This window comes from Brassica napus, chromosome C3 (genome assembly GCF_020379485.1).
Source record: "Brassica napus cultivar Da-Ae chromosome C3, Da-Ae, whole genome shotgun sequence".
Taxonomy (NCBI): Eukaryota; Viridiplantae; Streptophyta; class Magnoliopsida; order Brassicales; family Brassicaceae; genus Brassica; species Brassica napus.
In genome coordinates, this window is record NC_063446.1 from 52,467,931 (window position 1) to 52,478,393 (window position 10,463).

Sequence of the window (10,463 nt, forward strand, 5' to 3'; positions counted from 1 at the left end):
GATGGCCATTATACATATCAATTCCCTAAATCCTTTTTGCTTGATTTTTATCAATCCCCTAAACTCTAAGCAATAATCGGCTGAACCCCTAAATCCAAATCCGGCCATGATTTTTTTTTCCGGCCATGACCTTTTCCGGCCACAATCTTTTCAGCCATAATCTTTCAGTCAAACCCAAAGATATCAAAACTTAAATCCTAATCAATGCATATCTTTGACCATTGATGTTTTATATTGTAACTGATCAAAATTTAAAACTTTTATGATTGTTTTAAATGCATATCTTTGACTAGGTAGTATTTATCAAAATATTATAACATATAGTCTTGATTTAAATAGTTATGACATAGGCTAAAATAAATACTAAGTTGAAATCATTTGATCACATAGTTGTTTGTCAAAATTTATCTAAATCTAAACCGGCCTTGAAATCGGTTCATTATAGTTTGAACAAATGATATAAATTTATCTTGATCTAAAAACCAACCTTGAAAACTGATTTTGTGATGATTGAATTATATACTGATCATATATACATACCTGATAGCATCTATTAGATCAAACATGGATTAGTAAATTGTTAGATCATACACATATCATGAACTGATCATTTCCATGCATCCGCTTGTCATATAGTTTTATTAAAACTGAGCATGCATACATATAATAGATCATTCTAATCATGGGGCATTTAAAATAAAATCTAAATTGGTTCATATTGCTTGCATCTAATTAGATTAAATCGGTTATTTTTAAAGTTAAGCATGTTTGTTTAATTTGAAAACATAAACCAGCTTTGAAACCGATTGATTGAAAATCTAATTGAATTTGTTCTAGACATATCCTGAAAATTATAAAATTTTCTTGTCTTGGTTTACCCTGTAAAAGGGGGAAGGAATCGGTTTTTGCTTTATGATCTTTGAAAACCAAATATCCTCATGCATTAGGAATCACATATAGATTGTTTAAGTCCAATGCTTAGTTCTGAACATGCATTCAGCTATTTCTTGATCCATGCATTTGCTTGATTTCATCCATCTTGCTTGATCTCATTTAATAAAATGATGATTGATCCTTATTCAAATTCTAAAGGGCCTTAATACCCTATATATATAATCAATCCAATTTGAATTATAATTAAAAGGATTACTAGATGCAATGATCAATTGATCATTCTCATACTAAGATTGCTTAAGCAAATAGATTATATGATTTGGGGGAAAGCCTTATTGAAATCATATACATTGATTTATTCTATTGCTTACATAGAATTCTGAGTGCTTGAATTACTCGTTAAATATTCAGATGTCGAGATTTGAACCCTCAGATTACTCTGCCCTAAATCTCTCTGGAGATAATTACCTAGAATGGGTAAAGAATACTCTTGTTGCCCTGAGATCCAGAGGACTCGGACAATGCATCAATGAGTACAATGATATCATTGACAGTGAAAGGCATAGAGCTATAACGATTATTCGTTATCATCTCACTGAGGAATTAAGAGACCTGTATCTCCATGTTGAGGATCCTTGTGACCTTTGGTTACAGTTAAGGAAAAGGTTCAAACCGGTATCGTGGCAAAAGGCCAACCATGAATGGGAGATCCTCAGATTCCAGGATTTTGAATCCGTGGACAAATATAATTCTGCTCTGATGGATATTGCTTATAGTCTTGAACTATGTGGTGAAAGGATAACACATTATTCTTTATTATATAAGACCTACTCCACATTCCATCCAAAGGATGTGCTGTTGCTACACACGGCTAAGAAGTTCACCACTTATAATGACCTTTTGTCATATCTTTTGGCTTCTGAACAAAGAAAGCAGAAAATCAAAGATACCATCAACAGATTTGACAAGCTTCAGAAAAGATACATTGAGCTAAAGAATAATGAGATGAGGCCTCCTATAGCTGATGAAGCTGAAGTTGAGCGCCATATGGCAACACATGCATTGTGAAGGCCATATTATATAATTGTCTTTTGACATTCTCATTTTCATGTTTCCTGAGTTTATGTTTCATGAATTGCTTTGATACTTTGCTTTATACACGACTTCATTAATAAAATGAATTACTTTGAGTTCATCATTATCTTATTCAAACTGTTGTTTGATAAGAAACTATATCTATATGCCTTTATTGTGCCAAGATAAATATGATTGAGGATTAATACCCCAACTCACTTTTCCAAAGAGTTCAAAGAAGCCTTTGACAAATGGCACGACATGCTCTGCCATCCAGGCTCAGTTATAAAATACTCTTGAACTCAACTGGACATTCCTTGAAAGAAAGGAAAAGAAGCTCGACCAAGGCTTTGCCTAAATGGCATTATATTCACCCTATAAGGTCCATTGAATTAAGAAGAAAAAATGGTTTCCAACAATGGACAAAAGGGAATAAGAGTACCTAAATTAAAATCGCCTAAGTGGTCGAGACTACATTCTCTATTGATCTAGTGATCAATATGATATTAGGCAAATAGCCAGGGCAATCATGTTTGATTAACCCACGAAATTTATCACTTAGATGGCATTACCATACTTAGCCATTCGGATTATGATGCAAATATTTAAAAGGGCACAAATGTTATCCCATAAGATCTCACGTGTGTGCAATATATCTATGCACAAGGGAATTTATTGTCCCAAGCACCACGAATTTGAGTATGTTCATGAGGGGGAGTGAGGACAAATCCCATGATACATGACCATACTAAAATCCGTGAAACATGGTCCACAACCATATTACATATTGGTTGAATTTGATATAAAGACCATTACCTATAAGGTTCAAATTCTAAAAGTCCATATGCTTGGGGACACCATGAGTTATAAAAGAATGAACCTGCATCAGGCCATAGTAATTATATCAGGCCATATAAGTGATCATAGATATTCCCACCTCAGACTGATACGGGTCATGAGTCCAGACATATATCATCTTAAGATATTATGAAAGAATCCACCACAAATATATGTGCCATCTAAGATCATGTGATCTTAGAATCTCATAAAGAGGATTGGGAATATATGTTGGATATATATTATGAATATACTTTCTCCATAAGTTTAAAAGAAACCTTGAGCCAAAATGGGTGATCTAATTATAGACCAAGGAACAAGGATTACATAAGGTTTATGAATCCGAATATCCAACAATGAAAGGAGAAAAGTAATAAGCTGGTATAAAGAATGATAAAGAATGGTATCTACCATCTGGTATCAACCATCAATGTCTTGGCAAAGATCCTCGGACTAGAAAATAATTTATAGACGTCCATATGCTACAATGATAGCAAAATAAAATGCCAGACACATTGACCCGAGAGAAAGAATGACTATGTCATCCCAGCTTAGCACCACACGGTTTTGATGTCTTAAAGACACAACCAAGTTGCTACAAAGTCTATATAAGATAGACCAAATAAATGTTCCAAATAAAGTTCCATAAATTCTAAGGAACCTCGGAAAGAAAGAAAGGTGCATGAGATAAAATCCGAGTTTTATTAAAGGAAACCATTCCAGACATTGAGATATAAGGCTGGCCAGCTGAACAACTAGGTACCATACCATATAGCTTGGGACGCCAAGTTATAAGGTTATTAAGGTCCTAGATAATGAAATCTCAAATTGATTTATACCATGTCTGGAACTAAAAGGAACTATATATATATATATATATATATATATATATAAGTGTGTCGACACATACATTCATAGAAAATGCGCAAGTATGTAGCACATGAATACAAAGATATGTATCGAGGATCATAAACCCACACAAGAGTACTCATAATGAATAATGAAAGAAACGTGGGGTTTAAAGTGATATATAAAAGGCGTATTGTATTGGCCATGAATATGTAAACGCCATATGATGCCCAGTGAATATATAAATCCTGAAAGAAGGATAAATCGTGAGACAGACCGGGAAAGGTCTATATAATCCAATGTGGTGGATACTACTACATATTTCACTACATATGATGTCTGGAAGAAATTCAAAAGATGTAGTATGCTATATATGACTCACTGGATGATGATGATAATATTATTGGTACCAAAAGGTTTACCAAACGGTATTGAGCTCAGAATCAAAAGATGAGAAAAGAAGTTCTCTTGAACAGCATTTTCCTAAAGTTGTTCATTGACTGAATTAAATTACTACATGTAAGCAAGTGAAGAGTTCTATAAGAACAATTCAAATCAGTCCATAGAGGAATTTTAAATTCCTTGTGTTTTATACTAACCAGCCTAAGATAGGTTAAATGGTTATTCATTAAACCATAGAAAAGGTTATAGACCATCACCACAAATTAGCCAAATTTTGGTAATACTTATGGTTGGTCGAATTCTCAGTATGAACCAACCAAATTGTGGTATGAATGAATAAGCTATCATAAAGATAAGCTATAAGATCGAAGTTCATCTTTGAACAAAAGGTATAGGACCACATTATGCGTCCATATGCGACCCAACGGGTCCGAAAATCATATATGAAGATAATGCAGCTTGCATTGCTCAACTCAAAGACGGGTATATCAAAGGTGACCGAACCAAACATATTCTACCCAAGTTCTTCTTTACCCATGAGTTGCAGAAAGCTGGAGAGGTCAACGTCCTTCAGATCCGGTCTAGTGAAAACTCAGCCGACCTCTTCACCAAATCATTGCCCTCTTGCACATTCAGGAAGTTCACGCAACAAGATTGGCACGCGTAGACTCAAGGACCTTCAGTGATGTCCAAATCAGAGGGAGTAATGTGTGTTGTACTCTTTTTCCTTTCTCTGGTTTCCCTTTTTACCACATTGGGTTTTGGGTTTTCCGGAAGAGGTTTTAATGAGGCAACATTAGCATGTTACAAACCCTATATGGTTATGGCATCCAAGAGGGAGTTTTATGAATCATGAAGTGGATGGTCCATAACCTAGACCATACAAGTTCAAGACTAGAGTCCATTGGGGGTTTACATCCAGCCACATGGAAGACCCATTCAACCTTATGTCTTTATGAGTTTGACCGTGTCATTATGTAGGGTATCTTTGTAATCAATTCTCCCTTTGACTTCACCTTGTATGAACCACTATATATAGTGGTGTAAGCAATAAGAAATATACAACACATTCTCACAAATCTTCTCTCAAATCTTAACAAAATTAAAATTATCTCCTTATAATCAAACAAAAAACATGTAAACATTTTTAGATTATAGTGGAAGCCTTCTCTAAACAATAAAGTTATATGCCAGAAGACTTCTCCAGGAGACTACTTATCTGGAGAAGACATATTAAGAAATCTACTCATGTTTTTAATCATAAAATTATTTTATAAAATTATGAAAAAATATTTTGATGAAAAATAAATTGAAATCATATAAATATAAATCATTCTAAATCATGTAAAATTAAATTTAAATTGTTTTAACATATATAAGTAAATATAGTTTGTAAGTCATGATTGTCGATTAGTTAGGATTTGGTAACACGTGTTCAAGTAATGTTGGTTATCATAGGGTTTAATCTTGGAATCTTAAATTTAAAAAAAAAAAATTGACATATAAGGGAGTGTTAGTGGGAGTTATATTTAAAAGTTGAGAGATTTGTTGAATTTGAAAAGAGTTGGATAGAATTGTGTATATTGTGAAAATCTAGGAAAATATAAATTACTATACTGATTTTAATATAATATTTTATTAATTAATATTGTTGTAATATGTTTATATATGTGCTAGTTATTTACAAAAGCTTTATGAATTCAAATTATTGATGACAAATATAAGGACCATATTATAAAATACAAATAGTTTTGAAGTTAAGTTTGAAGTTTTGATTTTGGAGAAAAAAACCTTTAAACTTCAAATATAGAGTTTTGGAAACTTCAAAATAGAATTCCTTTTTGGAGATGCTCTAAGGGATACATGTATTATTCTCAAATTTTGTTATATGAGTTAAATGGTTAAGAATACAACTCTCAATAACACTTAAATTGAATAGATTTAGGAGGGTTGTTGTGACACCCCCGATCATAGATGACCGGAAATGACACGGTCGATGTTCCTCGATGGTCAATCCGAGGATCTCAGAATACTTCCAATCACCTTAGACCAACAATCAAAGAACACCAACGCTCCTATTGAATATCACTCCAGGCTTTTCAACCCGAAAAAGCAATATCCGATAGTTAGTTCGTCCGGACAAGGACTAATATCATATGGAACGTGTACTTTAAAAATATTCTTTATATATCATTTAAAAGCATCTTACAAAATTTGTTATAAAATAACCTCGAGGTTTTCGGTCAACAAATTTAATACATAAGAAATATCAAAACGCCTTTGCAAGGATAATAAAACTACCGCTGGCTAATGCTGTTCCTTTCCGTCCTAGAGTAAGGTCTCCCGTCTACTGGTTACCTGCATCACAAATGAGTTATGAGTAACTAGTTTACTCAGTGAGCCTAGTCTCGCACCCCAACGTATATTAGTAATATCTCAAGCAATCAACTCCATTTGTATGCAGTGGAATTGTATTCCATAACTAATAAAAATACATATATAAGCCTTATCATTCCATCGATGTGAATCTTATCTTAAACATCACCTCCACGACACCTGCCATTCACTCATACTTATAATATATATATATATAGACTAAACCCGGAAAATCACCAAGGCTAACCGACCTAGCAGGGAAATAAATATAACCACCATATCCATTAGATATTCCAAGATCGAACATCTTACGCTGCATGCAGTTACACGGCCTCCAGGGTGCAAACCCATCATCGTGTCTTCGTGACCTTGTTCCGTATCGCAGGAACAATTCACGGTAATACGGGAACTTTTGGGAGAGTGAGTATACAATAAGGCTTCACATGATTTATACTCATATATTTAATAATATAATATATCAGTACTTGAGAACAAGTACTAAGGTTCGGAATAAACCTCTACAAACATTCATAAATATTTATTAAGTGTTTACACTAAGTAAACACCTCACCAATTCAATATTTGATCAAGAGACAAAGCCTATCAATCATCTACATTTTCAATCATGCAACACTAATTCATAACTCTTTAATCATCTATCTATACTCACCTTTGATTCTATGAGATTGGCTAAGCAAGACTAGACTCGAGCTCAAGCTAAGCATTCATCACTTGCTGATAACTCCCAAAACAGAATGAGGACAAGGCATGATTCGGCTGGTAATTCCAATCTCTTCGACCAACTGAACTAAAAGCATTACGGTTGGATATAAGGTTCATCTGTCCAGTTCAAGAAGAAATCAGTATGGTTAGACTCAGCTAAGCTCAGTTGGGTTCAATTATGATCAGCTCCTAATAGTTCGGTTGATGCCAAAATTAATTCAGTTTGGATTAAATCCAATCAGCTCATATCATTTTAGCTAATGATTCCATGAGACTGATTTAATCCAAAAATAAATGAAACTGGACCTTACAAAGGTGTAGATAACTGATCCAAGACAAGAAGCTTAACAAACCAGTCAACTGATTCCAAACAAAACTGTTATGAACTAGAAAATAAAGCTCACCGATTTCTCAAGGTTTAATGAACTTTGTTGCTATAAGCTTCAAGCTGAACACATGTCTGACCTGATCAGAACAAGATATCCATGATAGGTTCAAGATCAGAAACAGAACAACTCGTTTTGGTTACCTAAAAAGAACTGAAGCTCAAGCAAAACTGATCTCGATATTACCGATAAAATCAACGGCTGAAGAACTTGGGTGATTCTAAACTCTTGGACGCCAAACCTTCAGCTCTTAACCACAACAGAACACACTGGTTAAAGTCATGAGAGGGTGAGAAAGGGTCGTGCAAGCTCACTTCTCTTCTCTGATTTTTTTCTGATTTGTTTCATTGATTTTCCTCACAGATTTCTCTCTCTTTCTTTCTCTCTTTCTCTCTAAATTTTTCTTTCTTGTTTCTGAGATGAATGAGCTCGACCAGGAAGAGGACAAGGTAATAAATGACAGTGGAAACAGCAGGAGAAGAGTCAGCAAGAAAGGGCAAAAGTTTGAGATCAGTATGAGACATGTGGTGAGCTGAATCACACTTTCCTTCCCATGAAGTAATGTCATTTCCTTTCCATGAAGAAACTTCAAGCAGATGTGCAACTCACATGACTTTAATGTAGCAAGCAAGCAGGAAGGTGCAAGTCACATGTTCAGGTCAGGAAGGAAGCACGCAGCCAGGCAGCACATGACATGCACATGACTCGCAAGCAGCTGAAAGTATTCAAGACCAGTTTTCGATAAAATGTTTCCCGTCCATTGGTTCTCGTCCAGCTTAGATAAACCTCGACCATAATAATTAACACTTGGTAAGAACTATTAAGAGCAGGTATTTTGGCCACGAGACAGTCCCGTCAAGAATAATTCACCGGGTCGATTTTTATTTTTAACTCTGGTCGAACCAACTCCAAACTGGTCGAGCGAGATTTTTCTCGACCAAAATTATATCTGCTCGTGAGGGTTATTACAGTTGTTGGTTTAGGAAATCTAAAGAAATTTTGAAAATCCATTATTATTGGTTTATGGAGTTATAAAAATCTTACCAAAATTCATTGCTATTGGTTCGAAGACTTTTAAATTCCATTCAAATCCTTTGTTATTCAAAAAATTTAGTTACCATTGATTTTGTAATTCTATTTTCATTGGAAGTTAAATTCCTTATAGTTTACTCATAAAACTAAACTTTGAAAATATCATGTGTGCTCGTGAGATTCTTGAAATCTATGCAATAAAAATATACAACATACAAACTCAAAAACTAGAATGATGTTTCAAAACTAACATGAGTACACCATCCGGGATCATCATTATTATAACAAAAAAAAAGAGACAATGAAAACAAAACTGAAGAGCGAAATGATTATGGCTATAACAAAACCAACGTGAAGACACCCGTTTTGAATGATACCGAGTAACTAAACTGATAAAAAAAACTGCCTTACCATACATAACACAAAGAACACACCATCATCTTTGTGTTATGTTATTGATATCAGAATTCCCAGATAAATGTACACACCATACCATAACATAAAGAACTAATACCAATAAAAATAATATGTCTCACCATCACCGTTGACTTCCAATTTCTCACTGCATCTTTCCACATATTAGAAGCTATCATGTTTCTCCAATTATTAGCGTACTCTTTCATTATTGAGATTCAAGAGTCCGTACTTCTTCAGTACCTACTTTTCCATTTTCTTTTTCTTCCTCTTCGTTGGCTTCATTGATTACTTCTTATGGAAAAACATCTGATTGACACTATTTACGTAAAAAAATTATGTAATCCGCACATGTTAAAACTACTCCGCTTGTGTCTCAAAAGAGAAAGGTAGCGCAGATTTAAACATTAGAAAACGAGATTTGAAAATACCAAACATTCTTTTAATCACATTTCTTAAGAAACATGCCCCAAATTGAATAACTCGTTCTGGTTATTGGGATCATGACCTTCACCTCTAAATTCTTGTAGATGTTCCCGAGTAATTTAGAATGGAGCTAAAAACTTCTGACGATTAGCGAACCCACAATCTGCTAAATAAAGTTCACCTGAAAAATAATAAACATCTTTAATGAAATCAGTTTTATATACAGAGAAGTGCCTCAATGTAAAATTTGAAGCATTGGCTTAGGGCATCCAATTTTCTCAAAACAATAAGGGTATCTTTTTTAGTTTTCACTATTCAATTAATAAGAATGCAAATGAAATGAAATGTTTAAATATTTTTATGATATTTAGAATTAAAAAACAAGAGTAGTATATTATAAAATTATAGTTTTCATACTTAAGAAACCAAAATTGTAAATGATTATTTTAAATGTAATATAATAAATAAAAATTGGTCATGTCATATAAGAGATTGTATGATTTGACTATTTTATACGTATTTAAGAATATTCATATAAAATATTAAATACATTATTTATTTTAATAGAATTGGTTAAACGATTTAAATTTTTAAAATTTAATTTTCCTTTGAAAAGTAAAGACTAATATTTTGTTTAGTTGATTAGTTTTATTTATTTCTACTATATTTACTAACTACGGTAACATTTTGTAATTAAATGTAGGCATTTTATTTTTAATCGCTTAGGGCAGTTCTAAAGGCTCGCACGGCACTGTGTAATAGAAAACTCATAGTATGAACTTAAATATGTCAACCATACCTTCTGGAACTTCTAGTTTGCAAGTGCTTCTTGTTAAAGCTTAATATAAACAATATATTATCCTTTAACATATAAATGAAGTAGTTCAGTTTATTTATATAAAAATGTAGAGTAAAAATTTAGAGTAGTTACATTACATTTTTTTGTCAATAAATAAAAATTTGTATGACAAAAATGGGAATACTTAATTTGAAATATTATATTTGACGAGCAAATCAATGTATACTTCAAATATACCATAATGAGGTGAA